Here is a 20,659-nt window from a genome sequence, read left to right as displayed (position 1 = left end):
GCTAATATCTAAATGGTCAGAGAAAAAAATTTTCCTCCTATGATGTGTTTAAATTCAGGCAACATAGAATGGACTCAACTTTGTACGTTTACTTTGAACATAAAAATTTACAGCCTTCTCTAGAATTAAGTTAATTTGCACATCTCTATTTATTTATATTTGATTTATTTAATTTTTAAAAGTTGTGCTAATACTGAACTCAAAATTATTTTCCACAGTCAGAGGGACTTATTGTAGTTCAATTACTGTGTCACTGAAATGAAATAAAACTCAAAAACTAATAGAGTTACTGGCCACCTCAAAGCAGGTATTCAGTGTGAGTTCCTGTGAAAGTGACTCATACCTCTGTTTAAGTTAAGGGACTAAATAGAGTAAGGGCATTTTCAGTTAATTTAAGCCATGTATGTGCAAGTAAGAAAGTAGTTAGTGTCAAAGATCTATGTTTATCTGAAGAAAGTTGCTTTTTCCCTCTTAATGTTTATCAGCAGAATTGCTGAAACATACAATAACCGCTCAAAGTCTAATCTGCTATTAAATTCAAATGAGCTACAAATGTAGACTTGGAATTCCTTTTCAATAGTCCTATTGGCTTTCCTGTTTTCTATACTGCTTTTTTATAATATTGTTGTTGTTATTATTGTTATTATTATTACTATTTGGGGGATAATTTCAAATGAGTATCCTACAAACACAGGATTTTTAGTGCAGTTCATGCTACTTGGAGGTGATGTTCCAAATCAAGTATAGATAATATTATTCATATTGGTAACATTTTGAGGAAATAAGGTAATGATAACCCTGTGTGCTTTATATTCATTTAGAATGTTCAGATTTTCAGAATATCACAGAATACCACAGAAGGAAAGGAGATGGAGCTTATCTTCACGGAGTTTAAAATCTCATTGGGGAGACAAAACAGGCCAAGTAAAAATTAAATAACATATTAAAGAGTGAAGGAATTTAAATATCAAATAAGTGGGCAGTGATATTTCTTAGAATTTTGAAGAACTGGACACTTTACCTTAAGCAGGTAGGAAAGTGGCTGTTTGCATTAGGTTATTGGATATAAATTCCTCTCTTTCAACTAAAGTTTTTGGTACTCCTTTCTTAGATATTCACATATTACTTCCTGGACATATGGGTAATTTACTTTTTTTTCTTTATTATTATGTCTCCATTATTCTTCCTTTGCATATTGTCTCTGTATATCATTATCATTCATATCAGATACGAAGTTTGTAGGAGGTAAGAATAATATTTGAGTTTCTTTTTTGTAAAATCTAGCCTACAGACTTTTGAGTTCCTGATACATGTTATTTTTCTTTCCTTATTTAAGGACCATTACGATATTAATCATGCATAACTGTTGAAGTAGTTTAAACTAAGGCTCAAAATGGTCTCTGGTTCATCCCTCAGTTTTTACACTTGTGCAGATTTTGTAATTATACGTAGTATTCCCACAGGCTAGAATCAGAGAACGTCTGGAATGAACTTATCAGTTTAGTACTGCCAAATGAGGACACCAAAACAATTCAGTAATGAGTCTGAAGTCCTTTATTCAAGAGAAGACCACGCGTGGACTGGGGAAGGACGGCATTTCCCGAGCAGCGCAGCGCTCTTCTCGCGGGATTTTCAGTCAGCGCGAGTTTTCTAGCACCTCGGAAGTGGCGGGCTCCGAGCGGTTTGAGAGGCTGGTGTAGCTCTCAGGTGTGTTTCAGAAAGCTCCAGAAATAAGGAAGGAAGAATAAAGCCCAGAGTTGGCTTGGCTTTGGGGGTTGGCAGACTGAATACGCTGCTTTTCTCGTCAAGCGGAGAATTTAAAGGGGCTCGGCAGCTCCGTTTGCTGACGTGGCCCCGAGCAGGAGCGGCTCCATGTTGGGCCGCGGAATTGATTTCAACCTGACCCTCAAAGTTGTGTATTCCGAGCACATTTGTGGCAGTCGTGCTGGTCGGTCAGAGTGGATGATCTGGAGCTGTACGAGGTCACGAAGCCGGGTGTAACCAGTGCGCTCACCGTCCCGCCTAGAAGACGGGCACAAGTGAGTGTAACACGGAGCGAGCGATCCACACGGGGAGGAAGGCTGCGCTGGGAAACTCAGGAGGAAGACTGAGAGTTGGTCCTGGAGAGGCTGGGAAAATCATTTCAGAGGAGGTGACATCTGAACTAGGTTCGGACGCAGGAGTGGAATTCACCGAGCCAGCACTGAGGGCTTTCCAGTCGGAGTGAACCATGTGAGCAAAGGCAAGGAGACCTGACACTACGTGCTATTTTTCTTGACCTTAAGTCTGAAAGTTTCTTTTATTGGTAATCTGAGCCTCGCGTGCCTGTGAGGAAAGGTTCTGAGGAAATGGTGGGGGGCTTGGGTCAGAGAGGAAGTAAACGCAGGTCTTCTCCCTCTGCTCCCCTCCGCACCCATCTTGGAAGCTCTCGTCCCAGTTAAAAGTGGGATAGACGTGTAACTGTCAGTCAAGCAGCCTTGACTTTGCTGAGGGCGTTGGGCGAGAGACAACAACTAGGATAACCAGGTCCTCTCTCCCAGAAATCCACAAGGATGGAACAGGGATGTAGGCATTCAGCAAGCGGGTTGTATCCTCAAAAAGACCATCTATTTGTTTCTGCTTCCTGGAAGACCAGTGCAGTCAGGGTTCTATTCTTTCAGAGCCTGGTTCCACCTTTTCCTAACAATAAACTGCTTTGCTGACGGGAGTTAATTAGTATTGCTTTCTATTGTAAGGAACGGAATAACTTCCTCATTCAAGTGAAAAGGGAAGTTGAAGAACAGGGTTATGACTCACCTTAGAAGCTTAGAAGGAGTGAGGTGATGGCCGAGCATATGGCCAGGTGAAAGCTTGCAGTAAAATCATAGCCAACCAAGGTAGTGGGAGTTGTTGGCTGGAGTTTTTTCTTTTTAATTCTCCATTTTTCTATTATGAAGCCCATTCAGTCACTCATGATTAAAGCTATGAAACTATGTGAGGGTCAGGTATGCATCAGATACCTCTGTTCAGCAACTCAACATGGAGACTTGCTGAATTCTAACTCTGTCTTTATATTAAACAAAAGAATCATCTATACGTTTTGGTGCATTTTAACATAACTCACTGAAACAATTTCAAAAAAAATGTAGAGATTATGAATTAAATGTATAATTTCTCTCAAAATTGCAGCACTTAACTGGCTTTCATTCTCCTTCGACTCTTCTAGACAGACTAATGACTAAGTTTGACTTTCATCTTTGTTAATTTTCTCAAATCAATTTTTGACTGATATTCACACATGTCATTTTCACATGAATTAGTCTGTCTGCAGGTGAAAATTATTTTTAAAATGTAGGTTTTGCTGGTCACCTTTAGCTAATGGTTTTCTAAGTGACTCATTTTTATGCTGCATTTTAGAAGACAATAAATACATGGCTGCTAGAACTATTTTAGCTCAGAATTACTGTTTTTCCTGTCCTCTGTATGAAACCAATAAGTTCTTGTGTTCAGCTTGTAGAATAAGACTAAGAGTGGTCGTCATATAATTATTTTGGTCCTTCTAGCCTCTTTCTACAAAGAATTGAAGGTGTATTACTTCACACTCCTCAAACGACAATATTTAAAGGAATCATCTAGAGATATTGTTAAAATGTAGGTTCTGCATCAATAGATCTGGTATGAGAACTGAGAGTCCATATTTCTAAAGAGCTACAAATGTGGGCCAACACTGAGTCCCCAAAGTGCATGGAGCAGAAAGGATTTAAGGATGAACGGAGGAAGGAAATGATAGGAGGGTTTAGTGGGACCTTCGATGGACAGAAACAAAAAGAGCTAGGTTTTAGATTGAACTTTCCTAATCATTTGAAATGTAGCTTCTCCCATTAGACACTGAAGTCTCAGTTTACCCATCTGTTAACGTGGTATAAAATTTCTAGCTTGCCCTCCATCCATCAGAGAGCTGAACTGAGACTTAACTGAGAATACACGCCCATTCAGTTTGTGACATGTTAGAGAGTTAAATGTGCAGAGGCAATCATATTGATTTTGTATGGCACCTTGCTTCTGGAAGGAGATTTTGTGAGCGCTAAGAAACTCTAAACTGGTTTAATTAATAGAGAAAAATGTAATGGCATACAAAAGTGTGTACATAAGGTGAGGTCAATTACATGGACATGCTAGCATAGAAAAAATCTAGAAGAAAATAACTACTATTAGCAGTTGTCTGTGGGAGAAGGAGTTACGATTGCAGGTTTTCCTCTTTATGATAGTTGTTCATAGTTTTATGAATTCTATAAATGAGTGTGTGTCACTTTTGTGGTAAGGCAAAGCAGTTTAAAGTTAAATAGACTCGAAAAATGCAGTCACTCGCCTCTGTATTGATTTGGGATACATTTGTCTTGCATCATTGTAATGGAAAGAAATAGCAATGAGCTAATATTTATTGGATTCCTGCTCTATACCAAACATTGGGTACAGTCCTTTTCACACACAGATCTTCAGCATAGATAGCCCTGTAAGTTAGTCCCAATATAGCATCCCTATGCCACAGGGAGAGTTTTTTTCCAATAAACATATAAGTTCTCATTTCTCCTGTGTGTGAGACACTCTAGTAATCACCCACCTCTTCATAGCCTGCAGGGTCTGGTGGATGCCAGCCCTGCCTGTTTTCTACCATATTGTTTCTTGCTAGCTATGGTCCAGCTGCAATGACCTTGTTCTGTTACTAAAATTCCATCAGCTGCATTCTGACCTTGGAGCCTTTGAACTAGCTACTACATCTGCCAGAATAATCTACCTTCCCAGCATGCACAATTTAAATACCCACTCAATTGTGGCCCTCTCAAAAATAGACTTTGATAGGATTCAGAACACTCTACCCCCAAATAGTGCCAGTATGCACTTTGGCATGTTGAATCTTTTAAAATGAAGGAATTTGAGAAACAGGGGTTGTGCGAAGACTGTTTGACCTCATCCTTCTCCCCTGAAGCAGGTCAGTAGACCCTCAGGTGAGAACTTCCCTATTCCCAGAGGAAAGGAGCGTTCTTACCTCCAAAGATGGAGTGATTCCCAAGAGGAATCTGAGCAAGCAGGTTGTGCTAAGTTTCCCTGAGTTTACTACCCTTAGGTCATACCTATTTTTCCTATCATGTTTTCCATGACTTTCCATGGAAAGTCAAACCTCGTATTAAACTTCCATCAAACCTGAGTATAAAAATGCTCATGTTTAAACATTTCTTCAAGTCTTCATTTCCTTTTGAAGGCTCCCATGCTTTATAAAACTTATATTAAATGCATTTATATGCTCTTCTCTTGTAAATGTCTTGTCAGTCCAATTCACAGGGCCCCAGCCAGAAAACCTAGAAGGATAGTAAAAGTAATTTTTCCTTCCTCTAGACCTTACTTTTTGACATAAGATTCTACCCTCATTAGTGCTCTTTTCTTATAGGAGTTAGAACTGTTTAAACTTAAGTCATTTATTTGTTTACTTTGACATCTTTATTCTCCACTAGAATGTGAGCTTCTGGAGGGCAGGGACTTAATTTGCTTAGTTAACAAGCTGATACAGAGAGGTGGTATATTTGCTGGACTTAGAGTCCATGCTGGTCCTTGATTATCATGGTTGTCAGTCAGGACCCAGGCTTACATGCATGTCTGGGTGTGGATTTGGGACAGTCCTTGGGAGAGCTCAAATGTGCCAGGTTTCCAGTGTGAGCAAGCATATTCCTCAGGATCAAAAAGGTAGATTATAGAGAAAGGGAGTTTATTTGATCATTCCAAATGTTGTATCTCAGTGTCACTGTGGTGTAGAGAAAGATGACGGAGAGGAGGGTAGGCAGCTTGAGCACTTGCATCTACCTTGCTGTGCTGGTGTCAGGAATACATGTGTTCTGCATACTTCCATGGGTGAAAACACATTTTCAAAATTGCTCCTGCTTAACATTTGAAATACCTCCAGGTGGAATTAACCAGTAAGTCCAGTTGCCTTTAAATTTGGGATGTTCTTCTCTCCTCTTTGTATGTATTCTGAATACCCTATAACATGGAAGTGTGTAGCTGAATATAAAAATTCTATTTTGGTTGTTTGTGGAAAGCTGACAAAACACCTTCTTACGATGAAAAAGCTATCTTAATTGTGACTCTTGTGTTCAGGAAAGCAAATAGCTCAGTGGCTTTTCTGAGGTTTCTGGGATGCTTTAGAATTGAAATAATTTCTTCTAAACTTTATGGTGTATAGACTTAGGACACTGCTGAAACGTTAACATCAAAAGAGCTTTGCAAATGTACTTAGATGGTGATTCCGTTGTTTATAGGTCTTGAAGTGAATTGACCCAGGGAAGGATTTCTGTACCTGTATTTAAATCTATGGTTTAGAGTAAAATATTGAGGACAGAAACTTTAAGGAAAAGAAGTAGAGGAAGATTTTCAGCTATAAGGCTATTTCCTTGAAACTCAGTAAGCTCCCCCCAAAAGGCTTCAAGCAACAGAAGGTGCCTTGCATTCCTTTTGGCATCTTCTGTAGTGGGAATCGCTTTGAATTTTATTCAAAAATGAGTTTCAACTAACCTGTTTTATTATATTTACTTGGCAGCATAAGGAAAATGAAGAGGGCTAACATATTAATTTAACAGTAAGAGATAGACCTGCTACCCAAAGCATACCAGAGAGTGGACTCCATATTCCAAGACCCGATGACAGATACTTTTATTATCTGTCACACTGTTGAAGTTTCCTTTTGTTAAGTTGCCTTAACGAATTACTTTTATCAGGGTGGGAAATTATCTTCTAGACAGTTCTTAAAGTCTTCACAATACATCAGCCACATTAAAATTCTTATCTTCTCACAAATACTCCATTAATTCAATAGACCTTTCTTGTAAGAAGATCAGTCATTTGTATTAGCCCATCTCAGTTTGCTCCTGTTATAGTTTCTGTTGAGTACAAATTAGAGTGCAAGATAATAATCTCCTAACCTCAGCAAAATAAAGTTTTAAGCCTCTATGAAAGTTTAAGAGAAATTCAATCTTTACAGCTCTTTTCAAAACAAGGCTTCTAAAGAATGTATTTACTGTACATGTCTAACAGATAGTAATAATCTTGCCTCCCTCTTAGTGTTTTTACAACATGAATAGAATAAGTGTATCAGTTGGGATTGTCCTTGGTAACAAGCAATGCAAAATCAGATAAATTGCGGTTTAAACACACAGGGACTTACTTTCCGCATATAACAAGAAGTCTAGCAGGCTGACTGCCGTAGGTGTTCAGTGGTACCACTGGGGGCCCAGCTCTTATATCTGTCTCCTTTGCCATCCTAAAGACTGTAGCTTTTGACTTCACATTTTCAGCATGGCTGCTTCCAGATACTGTGTCTGTTTCAGATAGAAAGAATGGTAAATTGTAAGGGACAAAAGCAGTAATGCCAGCCGAGTCTCTCCTGTTCAGAAGCTTTGTTAGGTACTCTACCAGTTGATTTCCACTAACTTCTTATACCAAGAATGTCACTTAGCCATCTCTTGCTACAGACTCTATAATAGACGAATAAAAGGGAGAAAGGGGTTGTAAATGGCTTTCAGATTTCAAATCAGCCTAGAGCCTGGCACATTATTTTCACTAATGTGTCAAATGCCTTTTAAGACAAACACATTGACCACAACAAAATTTGTAACTTTACAATGTAATTGCCACCAGCATGGTCTTAATTCAGATCTCATTTCACGTAAAATGTGGTAATGATTCCAAATAAAGTTAGATAAACAATAATAATGTAATAATATATATTTGATGCTTACAGTACAGTAGTCATTTTTCTAAGCATTATAAATGCATTAACCAAATAAATCCTCACAGCCTCCCTATGAAGTAGGTAATGTAACTGCAGTATCTCCATTTTATGGATCAATGGCTGCAGCTTAGAAAGGATGTGGCAGTGGTGGAGCTGGGATTTCACAGCCCAGAGGGAGGGATCTCAAGTCCCTTCTCTTAATCACTGGGCTAAGCTGCATGTGCAAGACTATTTCCTGTGACTTAAAAATTCATAGAACTTTGGTGCATAACGTGAGAAGTATGTTACTCAAACTTATTTTGTCATTGGAAAAACAGGCCCTGAGAAGAAGCTGTGGTAGCCAAGGTCACTGAGGTTTTGGAGTTAAAAATGGTCTGAGCATGGAAGTGAGGCTCCTTACACACAGTCCACTGTCCTTTCCTCTGCAGTGTGCAGGTTAATTCCCAGGTCAGCTGCGATATTCACACCCACTAGCAGAATGATTAATCCTGTTGCAAGTATACTTACAACCTAAAAAACCTATTTTTATCAAGTTGTTATTATGAGATTATTTCATTAAGCACCTAATTAGAAGAATTGGTAGTTAAGTCTAAAGACTTAACTGCATTCAGATAAAAAGAAAAATTCGGGGCAAGAACCTTTCATAGGTGATCCGGTATATTTTACATCGTGTCATATCAAAAGGACATAAAATCAGGTTGCCTCATTTTAGTGGTGATAGGTTTGACCATGTAATTTAAAGTGGTGCCAACAGATTTTTGTATCTAAAGCTGTAGTTTTCCCTTTGTGATGAATAAGTACCCTAGAAGTGGGTGGGAGATTTCTTTTGGTATTAGGCTAATGACTGGTTCTGCAACAGTCTTTCATCTAATAGTTTTAGCTTCTCTTGGTTGTCCTTTCCTCAATTAATGATTCCCCGGGTATTGTAGAATGGTGATTTTCTAATTCTCTTTCTTTCTGTATTTATTGACTGGAATTTCCTCTCAAGAAGCACTTTTTCTCATCTGCTTGGGATAAAATACAGCTCCTTCTAAAAGCAGGTTGAATGCTTATTTCCCTTTGATTAGAAATTTTCAGAGTAAAAAATGGTTGTAATAATCACTCCAGCAAGACTGAAGAGTATTAGTTTGTTTTCTTTTTGTGTTTCTCCCTCTTTTTTTTTCCTAGAAGTATTACTGTGGTCTCGTGAGATTTTATTTATTCAATGTGTTTTAATCAATTAAACTTCCAGGAAATGCAAAAAAAAGAATGAACACATTAAAAGGCACACACAATGAGACAATACCAGATGTAGAATATTCTTCAAAATAACTGTCTTGGTCTGTACAGAAAATCAATGTAATGAAATAAAACCAAAACCAAAAAACAAACAAACAAAAAAAAAACAAAACGCAAATGGGTACCTGTCATGGAATAATAAAGACCAAAGGGACATAAAGAAATGGAATGCATGAGTTTGAGAGTTGTTGTAATTCAAATGAGAGAAAATTGAATGTGGACTGTATATTAGATATTAGGGAAAATTGTTGCTAATTATTTTTGTGATGTGATAATGCTATTTTCGTTATGTAAAAGAATGCCTTAAGAGAGCAACCCTAAAGAACTTAGGGACGAAGGGTCACGATGCCTACAGTTTATGTAGAATTAATTCTGTAAAGGAAAAGTTTGTAAACACACACACACATTACCTAGATAAAGCAAATATGGCAAAATGTTGCATTGAATTTATTTGTACAGTATATAGGTGATCATATGATTAATTCAACTTTTCTGCATGGGAACATTTTTTTAAAGTTTTCCAGGAAAGTAAATGACTATGGCTCCTTTGGAAATATAGGATACCCTCTTCAGTCTAGAGAAGTATTTTCTGAAGCACTTGTTTTGCCCAGGATGATTGGCCCAATATTTAGGCAGAGAGATCTGAGACCCCTTGCTTTGCTTTAAATAAGACAATTAGATTTCAATCTGATTTATATTTTGGAACTCTGCTTACAGTTTTATTTGAACAAAGGCTTCCGGTAACCTTCAAGAAAATTGTAATACTCTAGAAAACAAGTCTTAAAATTAGTCATAAATTCCTTGATGAAATTTGTCCCAAAGCAGGCAAGGTTTTGCAAAATTTGGCAATCACATAAAACCAATGTTTTGTACTGTATACCCGATTAGGAGTCTATAACAGGGCTTGGCAAAGGCAACATGGTAGTTATTGGGTTGGCCAAAAAGTTTGTTTGGTTTTAAGTAAAAATAAAAGACACATTTTTCATTTTCACGAAGAACTTTATTGAACAACGTATTCATTAACCAAGCAAACTTTTTGGCCAACCCAATAGTTTAGACTTTGTGGGATATACAGTCTCTGTCACAACTACCCAGCTGCCTTTTTAGTAGGTGAAGCAGCCACAGAAAATATGTAAATAGATGGGTGTGACTGTGTTCCAAGAAAACTTTATTTACAGAAACAGTGGAAGGGCCCCATGTAACCTGAAGAAATAGTGTGCAGATTCCTGTCAATCACATTAAACATATTTGTGTTATTACAAAAATACAGGGATGGTTTTTCAGTGTGATACAATGACCCCTCCCTTCTCAGGACCTATGTACATTGTTAAAGAAAAAACAGAGTCTGATGGTAATTAAAGCAGTAAAAACAGCTTTTATTAGGAACTATTGCAATAGGGGAAAAGAGACTCAGTATAGAACTCAGCTCAATACTGAATACAGAATGGACAACTCGGGATTTATAAACCAGAAGCACGGTGGGGATCAGACGATGGAACGTTATTAAAGGGAAGCATTTGGAGTAAGGCTGAATTCTGGCTAAACCAACGTAACAGAATTCTTGCTGAAAGCAGGTTAGGGTAATCAGCCACGGCCTAGAGGACAGTGAAGGATGAGGAGTTTGACCAGATGTCAAGGTGGGGGATTTTGGCTAAACTAACTTAGCAGGATTCTTTCTAAAACTGGGGTTTTAAGGATGTACTCAAGGTCAGGTCCTAGTGAGGCTCAGAAGAGTCTACCCTAGAGTTTGGTCAAAGAGAAGACTTTGCTCTTCTCCTTCACTTAATTATTTCTTGTTCTTAATTTCTCCCCTTAAGCATCACATTCTCAGGAAAGATTCCCTGATAAGGTCAATTCCTGAAATGCGTGATTTATTTCTTATTCACAGCATTCATAATCATGTATTTATATGCTTATTTAATTCTTAAGATTATTAATTATCTTTTAGGATATAAGTCATTGAAGACAGGAATGATTTGTTTTATTGTGTTGTTTGTTAGTTAACTGCTTTTGTCTGCCTTTTTTCTCATTATTTTATCCCCATTCTAGCAAAATACATGGCACTTATTAGACATGCAAAGGATTAATTTTTTTAACATGTTTATTGGAATATAATTGCTTTACATTGTTGTTAGTTGCTGCTGTATAAAAACGTTAAACAGCTATACGTATACATATATCCCCATATCCCCTCCCTCTACCCTCCCTATCCCACCCCTCTAGGTGGTCACAAAGCACTGAGCTGATCTCCCTGTGCTATGCGGCTGCTTCCCACTAGCCATATATTTTACATTTGGTAGTGTATATATGTCAGTGCCATTCTTTCACTTCGTCTCAACTTACCCTTCCCTCTCCCCACGTGCTCAAGTCCATTCTCTACATCTGCATCTTTATTCCTGTCCTGCCCCTAGGTTCTTCAGCACCATGTTTGGTTTTTTTTTTTAGATTCTAGATATATGTGTGAGCACAATGTATTTGTTTTTCTGTTTCTTACTTCACTCTGTGTGACAGACTCTAGGTCCATCTACCTCACTACAAATAACTCAATTTTGTTTCTTTTTTATGACTGAGTAATATTCCATTGTATATATGTGCCATATCTTCTTTATCCACTCATCTGTTGATGGACACTTAGGTTGCTTCCATGTCCTGGCTATTATAAATAGTGCTGCAGTGAACACTGTGGTACATGACGCTTCTTGAATTATGGTTTTCTCAGGGTATATGCCCAGTAGTGGGATTGCTGGGTCATATGGTAGTTCTATTTTTAGGTTTTTAAGGAACTTCCGTACTGTTCTCCATAGAGGCTGTATCAGTTTACATTCCCACTAAGGGTGCAAGAGGGTTCCCTTTTCTGCACACCCTCTCCAGCATTTATTGTTTGTAGATTTTTTTGATGATGGCCATTCTGACCAGTGTGATGTGATACCTCCTGTGGTTTTGATATGCATTTCTCTAATGATTAGTGATGTTGAGCATTCTTTCATGTGTTTGTTGGGAATCTGTATATCTTCTTTGGAGAAATGTCTATTTAGGTCTTCCACCCATTTTTGGAGAGGGTTGTTTGTTTTTTTGATACTGACCTGCATGAGCTACTTGTATATTTTGGAGATTAATCCTTTGTCATTTGCTTCATTTGCAAGTATTTTCTCCCATTCTGAGGGCTGTCTTTTCGACATGTTTATGGTTTCCTTGGCTATGCAAAAGCTTTTAAGTTTCATTAGGTCCCATTTGTTTTTGTTTCTATTTCCATTTCTCTAGGAGGTGGGCCAAAAAGGATCTTGCAGTGATTTATGTCATGGAGTATTCTGCCTATGTTTTCCTCTAAGAGTTCTATAGTGTCTGGCCTTACATTTAGATCTTTAATCTGTTTCGAGTTTATTTTTGTGTGTGGTGTTAGGGAGTGTTCTAATTTTATTCTTTTAAATGCAGTTGTCCAGTTTTCCCAGCACCACTTATTAAAGAGGCTATCTTTTCTCCATTGTATATTCTTGCCTCCTTTATCAAAGATAAGGTGACCATTTGTGTGTGGGTTTATCTCTGGGCTTTCTGTCCTGTTCCATTTATCTAAATTTCCGTTTATGTGCCAGTACCATACTGTCTTGATTACTGTAGCTTTGTAGTATAGTCTGAAGTCCAGGAACCTGATTCCTCCAACTCCATTTTTCTTTCTCGAGATTGCTTTGGCTATTCGGGATCTTTTGTGTTTCCATACAAATTGTGAAATTTTTTGTTCTAGTTCTGTGAAAAATGCCATTGGTAGTTTGATAAGGATTGCATTGAATCTGTAGATTGCTTTGAGTAATAGAGTCATTTTCACAATGTTGATTCTTCTGATCCAAGGACATGGTATATCTCTCCATCTGTTTGTATCATCTTTAATTTCTTTCATCACTGTCTTATAGTTTCCTGTATACAGGTCTTTTATCTCCTTAAGTAGGTTTATTCCTATGTATTTTATTCTTTTTGTTGCAGGGGTAAATGGGAGTGTTTCCTTAATTTCTCTTTCAGAATTTTCATCATTAGTGTATAGGAATGCAAGAGATTTCTGTGCATTAACTTTGTATCCTGCTACTTTACCAAATTCATTGATTACCTCTAGTAGTTTTCTGGTAGCATCTTTAGGATTCCCTATGTATAGTATCATGTCATCTGCAGACAGTGACAGTTTTGCTTCTTCTTTTCTGTTTTGTATTCCTTTTATTTCTTTTTCTTCTCTGATTGCTGTGGGTAAAACTTCCAAAACTATGTTGAATAATAGTGGTGAGAGTGGACAACCTTGTCTTGTTCCTGATCTTAGTGGAGATGGTTTCAGTTTTTCACCTTTGAGAACAATGTTGGCTGTGGGTTTGTCATATACGGTCTTTATTATGTTGAGGTAGTTTCCCTCTATGCCCACTTTCTGGAGAGTTTTTATCATAAATGAGTGTTGAATTTTGTCAAAAGCTTTTTCTGCATCTATTGAGATGATCATATGGGTTTTCTTCTTCAATTTGTTAATATGGTGTATAACATTGATTGATTTGCGTTTATTGAAGAATCCTTGCATTCCTGGAATAAACCCCATTTGATCATGGTGTATGATCTTTTTAATGTGCTGCTGGATTCTGTTTGCTAGTATTTGTTGAGGATTTTTGCATCTATGTTCATCAGTGATATTGGCCTGTAGTTTTCTTTCTTTGTAACATCTCTGTCTGGTTTTGGTATCAGGGTGATCGTGGTCGCATAGGATGAGATTGGGAGTGTTCCTCCTTCTGCTATACTTTGGATGAGTTTGAGAAAGATAGGTGTTAGCTCTTCTCTAAATGTTTGGTGGAATTCGCCTGTGAAGCCATCTGGTCCAAGGCTTTTTTTCATTGGAAGATTTTTAATCACAGTTCCAACTTCAGTGCTTGTCATTGGTCTGTTTATATTTTCTTTTTTTTAAAGGTAAATTTCACTCTCTATATATTGTATCTCAGTAAACTTGACTTTTTTAAAAAAATTATTTTATTAATTTATTTATTTATTTATTTTGGCTGCGTCGGGTCTTCGTTACTGCGTGCAGGCTTTCTCTACTTGCGGCGTGCAGGGGTTACTCTTCGTTGCGGTGCACGGGCTTCTCATTGCAGTGGCTTCTCTTCTTGTGGAGCACGGACTCTAGGTGCATGGAATTCAAGTAGTTGTGGCACACAGGCTCTAGAGCACAGGATCAGTAGTTTTGGCTCACAGGCTTAGTTGCTCTGTGGCATGTTAGATCTTCCTGGTGCAGGACTCAAACCTGTGTCCCCTGCATTGGCAGGAGGATTCTTAACCACTGTGCCAGCAGGGAAGCCCCTTTTTATATTTTCTATTTCTTCCTGGTTCAGTCTCGATGGTTGTGCTTTTCTAAGAATTTGTGCATTCCTTACAGGTTTCCCATTTTATTGGCGTATAGTTGATTGTAGTAATCTCTCATGATCCTTTGTATTTCTGCAGTGTCAGTTGTTACTTCTCTTTCATTTCTAATTCTATTGATTTGAGTCTTCTCCCTTTTTTTCTTGATGAGTCTGGCTAATGGTTTATCAATTTTGTTTATCTTCTCAAAGAACCAGCTTTTAGTTATATTGATCTTTACTATTGTTTCTTTCATTTCTTTCTGATCTGATCTTTATGATTTCCTTCCTTCTGCTAACTTTGGGGTTTTTTAATTCTTCATTCTCTAATTGCTTTAGGTGCAAGGTTAGGTTGTTTATTTGAGATGTTTCTTGTTTCTTGAGGTAAGATTGTATTGCTCTAAACTTCCCTTTTAGAACTCCTTTGCTGCATCCCATAGGTTTTGGGTCATCGAGTTTTCATTGTCATTTATTTCTAGGTATTTTTTGATTCCCTCTTTGATTTTTTCAGTGATCTCGTGGCTATTTAGTAGCATATTGTTTAGCCTCCATGTGTTTGTATTTTTTACAGTTTTTTTCCCTGTAATTCATATCTAGTCTCATAGCATTGTGGTCAGAAAAGATACTTGATATGATTTCAGTTTTCTTAAACTTACCAAGGCTTGATTTGTGACCCAAGGTAAGATATATACTGGAGAATGTTCCATGAGCACCTGAGAAGAAAGTGTATTCTGTTGTTTATGGATGGAATGTACTATACATATTGATGAAGTCCATCTTGTTTAATTTGTCATTTAAAGCTTGTGTTTCCTTATTTATTTTCATTTTGGGTGATCTGTGCATTGGTGAAAGTGGGGTGTTAAAGTCCCCTACTATTATTGGGTTGCTGTCGATTTCCCCTTTTATGGCTGTTAGCTTTTTTTTTTTTGCCTTATGTATTGAGGTGCTCCTCTGGTACATAAATATTTACAATTGTTATATCTTCTTCTTGGATCGATCCCTTGATCATTATGTAATGTCCTTCTTTGTCTCTTTTAATAGTCTTTAAAGTCTATTTTGTGTGATATGGGAGTTGCTACTCCAGCGTTCTTTTGATTTCCATTTGCATGGAATATCTTTTTCCATCCCCTTGCTCTCAGTCTGTATGTGTCCCTAGTATGTGTCTGAATTGGGTCTCCTGTAGACAGCATATATACGGGTCTTGTTTTTGTATCCATTCAGCCAGTCTATGTCTTTTGGTTGGAGCATTTAATCCATTTATATTTAAGGTAATTATCAATATGTATTTTCCTATTACCATTTTCTTAATTGTTTTGGTGTTTTCCTTGTAGGTGTTTTCCTTCTCTTGTGTTTCCTGCCTAGAGAAGTTCCTTTAGCATCTGTTGTAAAGCTGGTTTTGTGGTGCTCATTTCTCTTAGTGTTTGCTTGTCTGTAAAGGTTTTAATTCTCTGTCGAATCTGAGATCCTTGCTGGGTAAAGTAATCTTGGTTGTAGGTTTTCCTCTTTCATCACTTTAAATGTGTCCTGCCACCCTTTTCTGGCTTGCAGAGTTTTTGCTGAAAGATCAGCTGTTAACCTTATGGGGTTCCCTTGTATGTTATCTGTTGCTTTTCTGTTGTTGCTTTTAATATTTTTTCTTTGTATTTAATTTTTGATAGTTTGATTAATATATGTCTTGGTGTGTCTCTCTTGGGTTTGTCCTGTATGGGACTCTCTGTGCTTCCTGGACTTGATTGACTATTTCCTTTCCCATGTTAGGTAAGTTTTCAACTATAATCTCTTCAAATATTTCCTTAGTCCCTTTCTTTTTCTCTTCTTCTCCTGGGACCCATATAAATCTAATGTTGGTGCATTTAATGTTGTCCCAGAGGTCTCTGAGACTGTCCTCAGTTCTTTTCATTCTTTTTTCTGTATTTTGCTCTGCGGTAGTTATGTCCACCTTTTTATCTTTCAGGTCACTTATCCGTTCTTCTGCCTCAGTTATTCTGCTGTTGATTCCGTCTCGAGAATTTTATTTTGTTCTTCATCATTGTTTCTTTGCTCTTGAGTTCTTCTAGGTCTTTGTTAAATGTTTCTTGGATTTTTTCCATTCTATTTCGAAGATTTGGATCATCTTTATTGTCATTATTCTGATTTCTTTTTCAGGTACACTGCCTATTTCCTCTTCATTTTTTTGATCTGGTGGGTTTTTACCTTGCTCCTTCATATGCTGCATATTTCTCTGTTTTCTCATTTTGCTTAACTTACTGTGTTTGAGGGTCTCCTTTTCGCAGGCTGCAGGTTCATAGTTCCCGTTGTTTTTGGCATCTGCCTCCAGTGGGTAAGGTTGGTTCAGTGGGTTGTGTAGGCTTCCTGGTGGAGGGGACTGGTACCTATATTCTGGTGGATGAACCTGGATCTTGTCTTTCTGTTGGGCGGGACCACGTTTGGTGGTGCGTGTTGGGGTTTCTGTGAAGTTAGTATGATTTTAGGCAGCCTCTCTGCTAATAGGTGGTGTTGTGTTCCTGTCTTCCTAGTTGTTTGGCATGGGATGTCCAGCACTGGAGTTTGCTGGTCGTTGATTGGAGCTGGGTCTTTGTGTTGAGACAGAGATCTCTGGTAGAGGTCTTGCCAATTGATATTATGTGGGGCTGGGAGGTGTCTGGTGGTCCAGTATCCTGAAGTCGGCTCTCGCACCTCAAGGCTCAGACCTGACACCCGGCTGGAGCACCAAGAACCTGTCAGCCACACTGCCAGGTACATTGCGAGTTTCTTGCCTTTTGGGAGGTCTGAGGTCTTCTGCCAGCGTTCAGTAGGTGTTCTGTAGGAGTTGTTCCACATGTAGATGTATTTTTGATGTATTTGTGGGGAGGAAAGTGATCTCCATGTCTCACTCTTCCACCATCTTGAAGGTCCTCCTCCAGTCTTTTCTTTTTAACAACTACGTTTTGAGGTTTATTTGAGCAAGATTCTTTTCTTGTCCTTGGGGCTGAGGTTCTGCAACAGATTAATTGATAACGGTTCATACTTGGTTGCTATTATAATGTCAATGTAAAGAATGGTACAGGTTCAAAAGATACGGTTAATTAATGGTTATAAGCTAGGATAAATTTTCTTCTCTAATCCATTGTCTTTTAAATGCCAGTAAAACCAGACACAGCATAAGAAATTAAGTATAAAGCATAGTATTTAGCATCTTAAAAGTTTAGCTTGATGTCTTTGGGGTGCCCTGAAAATAGTTTTAAAGCTTAAGAATTGAGCCAGATTAGTTTTAGTGACTGACATATGACTTAAGTAATTTGAGTCCCCCTTTCTGAGAACTTTGGCTTATTTTTTGTGCTATTTAAGAACCAAGTCTAAATTCTACAAAGTGGTGTATCAGGCCCCCCATGTTAAGGTACCAATATCTTCCCCCAATTATTAACCATTTATTTTGCTATTCTACTACACAACTCTTCTGATTTTGTGAAACTGATGTATATGGGTTTTGGATCTCATCTTGGGGTTTTTCTGACTCTGGGACTTTCTGTACTCTGAAATTTTAAGTGAGTTTATTGGCTCAGTTATCTTATACTTTCTAAGTTAATTCAACTGCTCCTTTCTCTTGTAACTATTTTCCAACCAAAACATAATTACACAAAATTATTTTGTTTTTGCCACAGTGTCTCATGCAATATATGCTATATACTGGACACTTAATGAAGATAGTTTGAATATTGAGAAACTTTAAGAGGGAGACCTAAATGCTAGAGAAAAAACATAAAAGGTCCCATGTACTATATACGCAAATAAGAATGCCTTACCAAGCTGGGCTAGTCTACAGTGAAACCAAAATTTAGCCACAATGAGTCTTTGTCATTCAGCTTAGCTTATATAAACACCTATGTGTTGATTTTTATATTTTTAATTAAAGTTAATTATTAAGACTTCATGTTGGTGCTTTGAAAGGCATAGGATATCTGTGAAGGTGGCACCTCTACAGTTCTTTTGCTTAAGACCTGATGTTTATGAATGAGAGATGATTAAGATATTTTATCAAAATAAAGTTTGTATTTGTTTAGAAACAAGAAACATACCAAAATGAACAGAAAAGGTCAGCCTCGATAAATTGAGCTCAATCCAAATATGCTAAATTTCATTTTCTACTACACTCATTCTTTTTTAATAACCGGAAAAATGAAAATGTATTTCTTGTTGCATCCTAATGGAGCATGAAGAAAGAAAGGGAGACTCAGAGCAGTTTATTTTCATACTCATCCACTGAGATGAGGTGATCTATCTGTGAATTAAGCTACTTTACTAATTGGAAGGAGGGTAGATAGATGCCTTTGTTGAGTTATTCTAAAATGATTTAAACTTCATTGAATTCTGATTTTAGAAGGGCACTTGATATTTGTTGACTCAGATTATATATTTAAGGAGAAATTAAGGCAATGATTCGCGGTGATTTTCAGATTAATTCAAGCGAGAGCACTAGCTAGTGAGAATAGTATTGTTTTAAGGTAATGGATAAGTCTTTGATCCTTGTATTTAAAGAGAAACTTTAATAAGGTATGTGTGTGTGTATTCATTACCATAAATTTGTATTATCTTCTGTGGCTTTTCTGTTTGTTTATTTCTTAAAATGCATGTCATTGCAAATTATCTTAGGGAATGATAAGCTAAGATTTGAAGTTAGAATTTACAATATCTGATTTCAGGGCACAGTGATAAAAATGGCCTAGTAAGAGTTTGGTGTATGAAGTGGGGGTAGTAGGAGATAAACCTGGACAGTTTGGATTGGGCTTCATCGTGAAAAGTATAGAAAGGAGAAATAGAGAATTTTAGTTTATAGGAACCGTGAATTATTAGAGGTGGTTGGGCAGGACAGTGACATCATGGAATCTTACTTGTAGCAGGATGAATCCAAGGATGGCGCAGAGAACAAGTTACGGTGGGACAGCACCAGGAGTAGTGTGGCAGCAGCTAAGCTGTTGTGTGATACAGCAGTGGTAAGGAAGAGAGGTGATTGAACCAAGCATGCATCACCTGGAAGAAAGACATGAAGTCTTGGCTATTAAACGGTGAGAATGAAGAAGTTGCCATATAGTTAGAGCAAGGCTGATTTTTTTCTACAGCCATGCTAACAAGTAAACTGCCAAGCAAACAAATGAAACATGTTCAGTCAATCAGAGCTACCTAACACCAACACAAAACATGTTCCTAAAGTCCTTATACTTCTGCCTCCACACTTCCACATCTGTAAGCAACTCGACCCCAAAACAAACTCTTCCCCCAAACTCCTTATAAGATATTAGTTTGCTCTGCTAAATGAGACAGTTCCTAACCACTATAGCTCACCCTTATTTATGTAAGCAATGAAGGTAGTTTTGCGCTTTTGAGTGGTGCTCTTTCTTGACGGTGGTTCCCCCATTTTATCAATGCCTTCTCTCAATCTTCCTTTATCTTTTGCGTTTCCATCTTAACCCCTTCCTTTTAATTACTGAACTTCTCAAAAGAGCATGTTGTAGTTAATGCCTTTGTTTTCTTAGAGCCTGTTTCCTTCTCAGTTGTGTGCTGTGGAGTTGCCTAACTCTATCTAAAAGTTTAATTATTGATGCTTGACATTCAAAATTTTTTAATCAACTTGGACCTACTTTTCACCAGCTTTAAAACTTACTACATCCTTTACTCAAGCTAAACTAGGCTAGTTTTTATTTTTCCTATTTTAAGATAGGAAACTGGCCCTTGTGTGTTTCCTACCAGCATTCTTCCTTCTAAGAATGCCCTCTGCCTAATTTCCACATAGTTAAATCCAGTCTATCTTACTTACCTCCTACCTTTTCCTTGATGCTGCTTCTGACTCCTCAGATCTAAACAGCTCTTACCTCCTAAGAAGCATAGCACTTGTACTGAATCACTGGTTCCCTGAGCTTGTGATTTAATGAACAAATGCAATTTGCCAAAAATAGACCCCTCTCACATGCACACACAAACATAAAAATATGGGGACCACATGGTATTGGTGATACTCTTTTAAAGATCAATTCTGATGAAACAGTTATCTAGGATTTCCATGACTTTGTGGAATACGTTATTTCATCACTAAAATTATCATGGAAAACATAGAATAAATTTTATATTATAAAAATTTTACAACGTTGATCTTATGTTTGTCATTTGGCTACAAACCAATGAGAACTTCATCATAGACCAGCTCTGGTCTCTGTCACTCTCACTTTTGCTCTTTTGCTCTCTCTCTCTCTCTTTTAACAGGAGGGCCTGTTTTTGCTTTATTGGAGGCTCAGGT

This window comes from Lagenorhynchus albirostris, chromosome 10 (genome assembly GCF_949774975.1).
Source record: "Lagenorhynchus albirostris chromosome 10, mLagAlb1.1, whole genome shotgun sequence".
Classification (NCBI taxonomy): Eukaryota; Metazoa; Chordata; class Mammalia; order Artiodactyla; family Delphinidae; genus Lagenorhynchus; species Lagenorhynchus albirostris.
Note: the sequence above shows the minus strand (reverse complement) of the source record.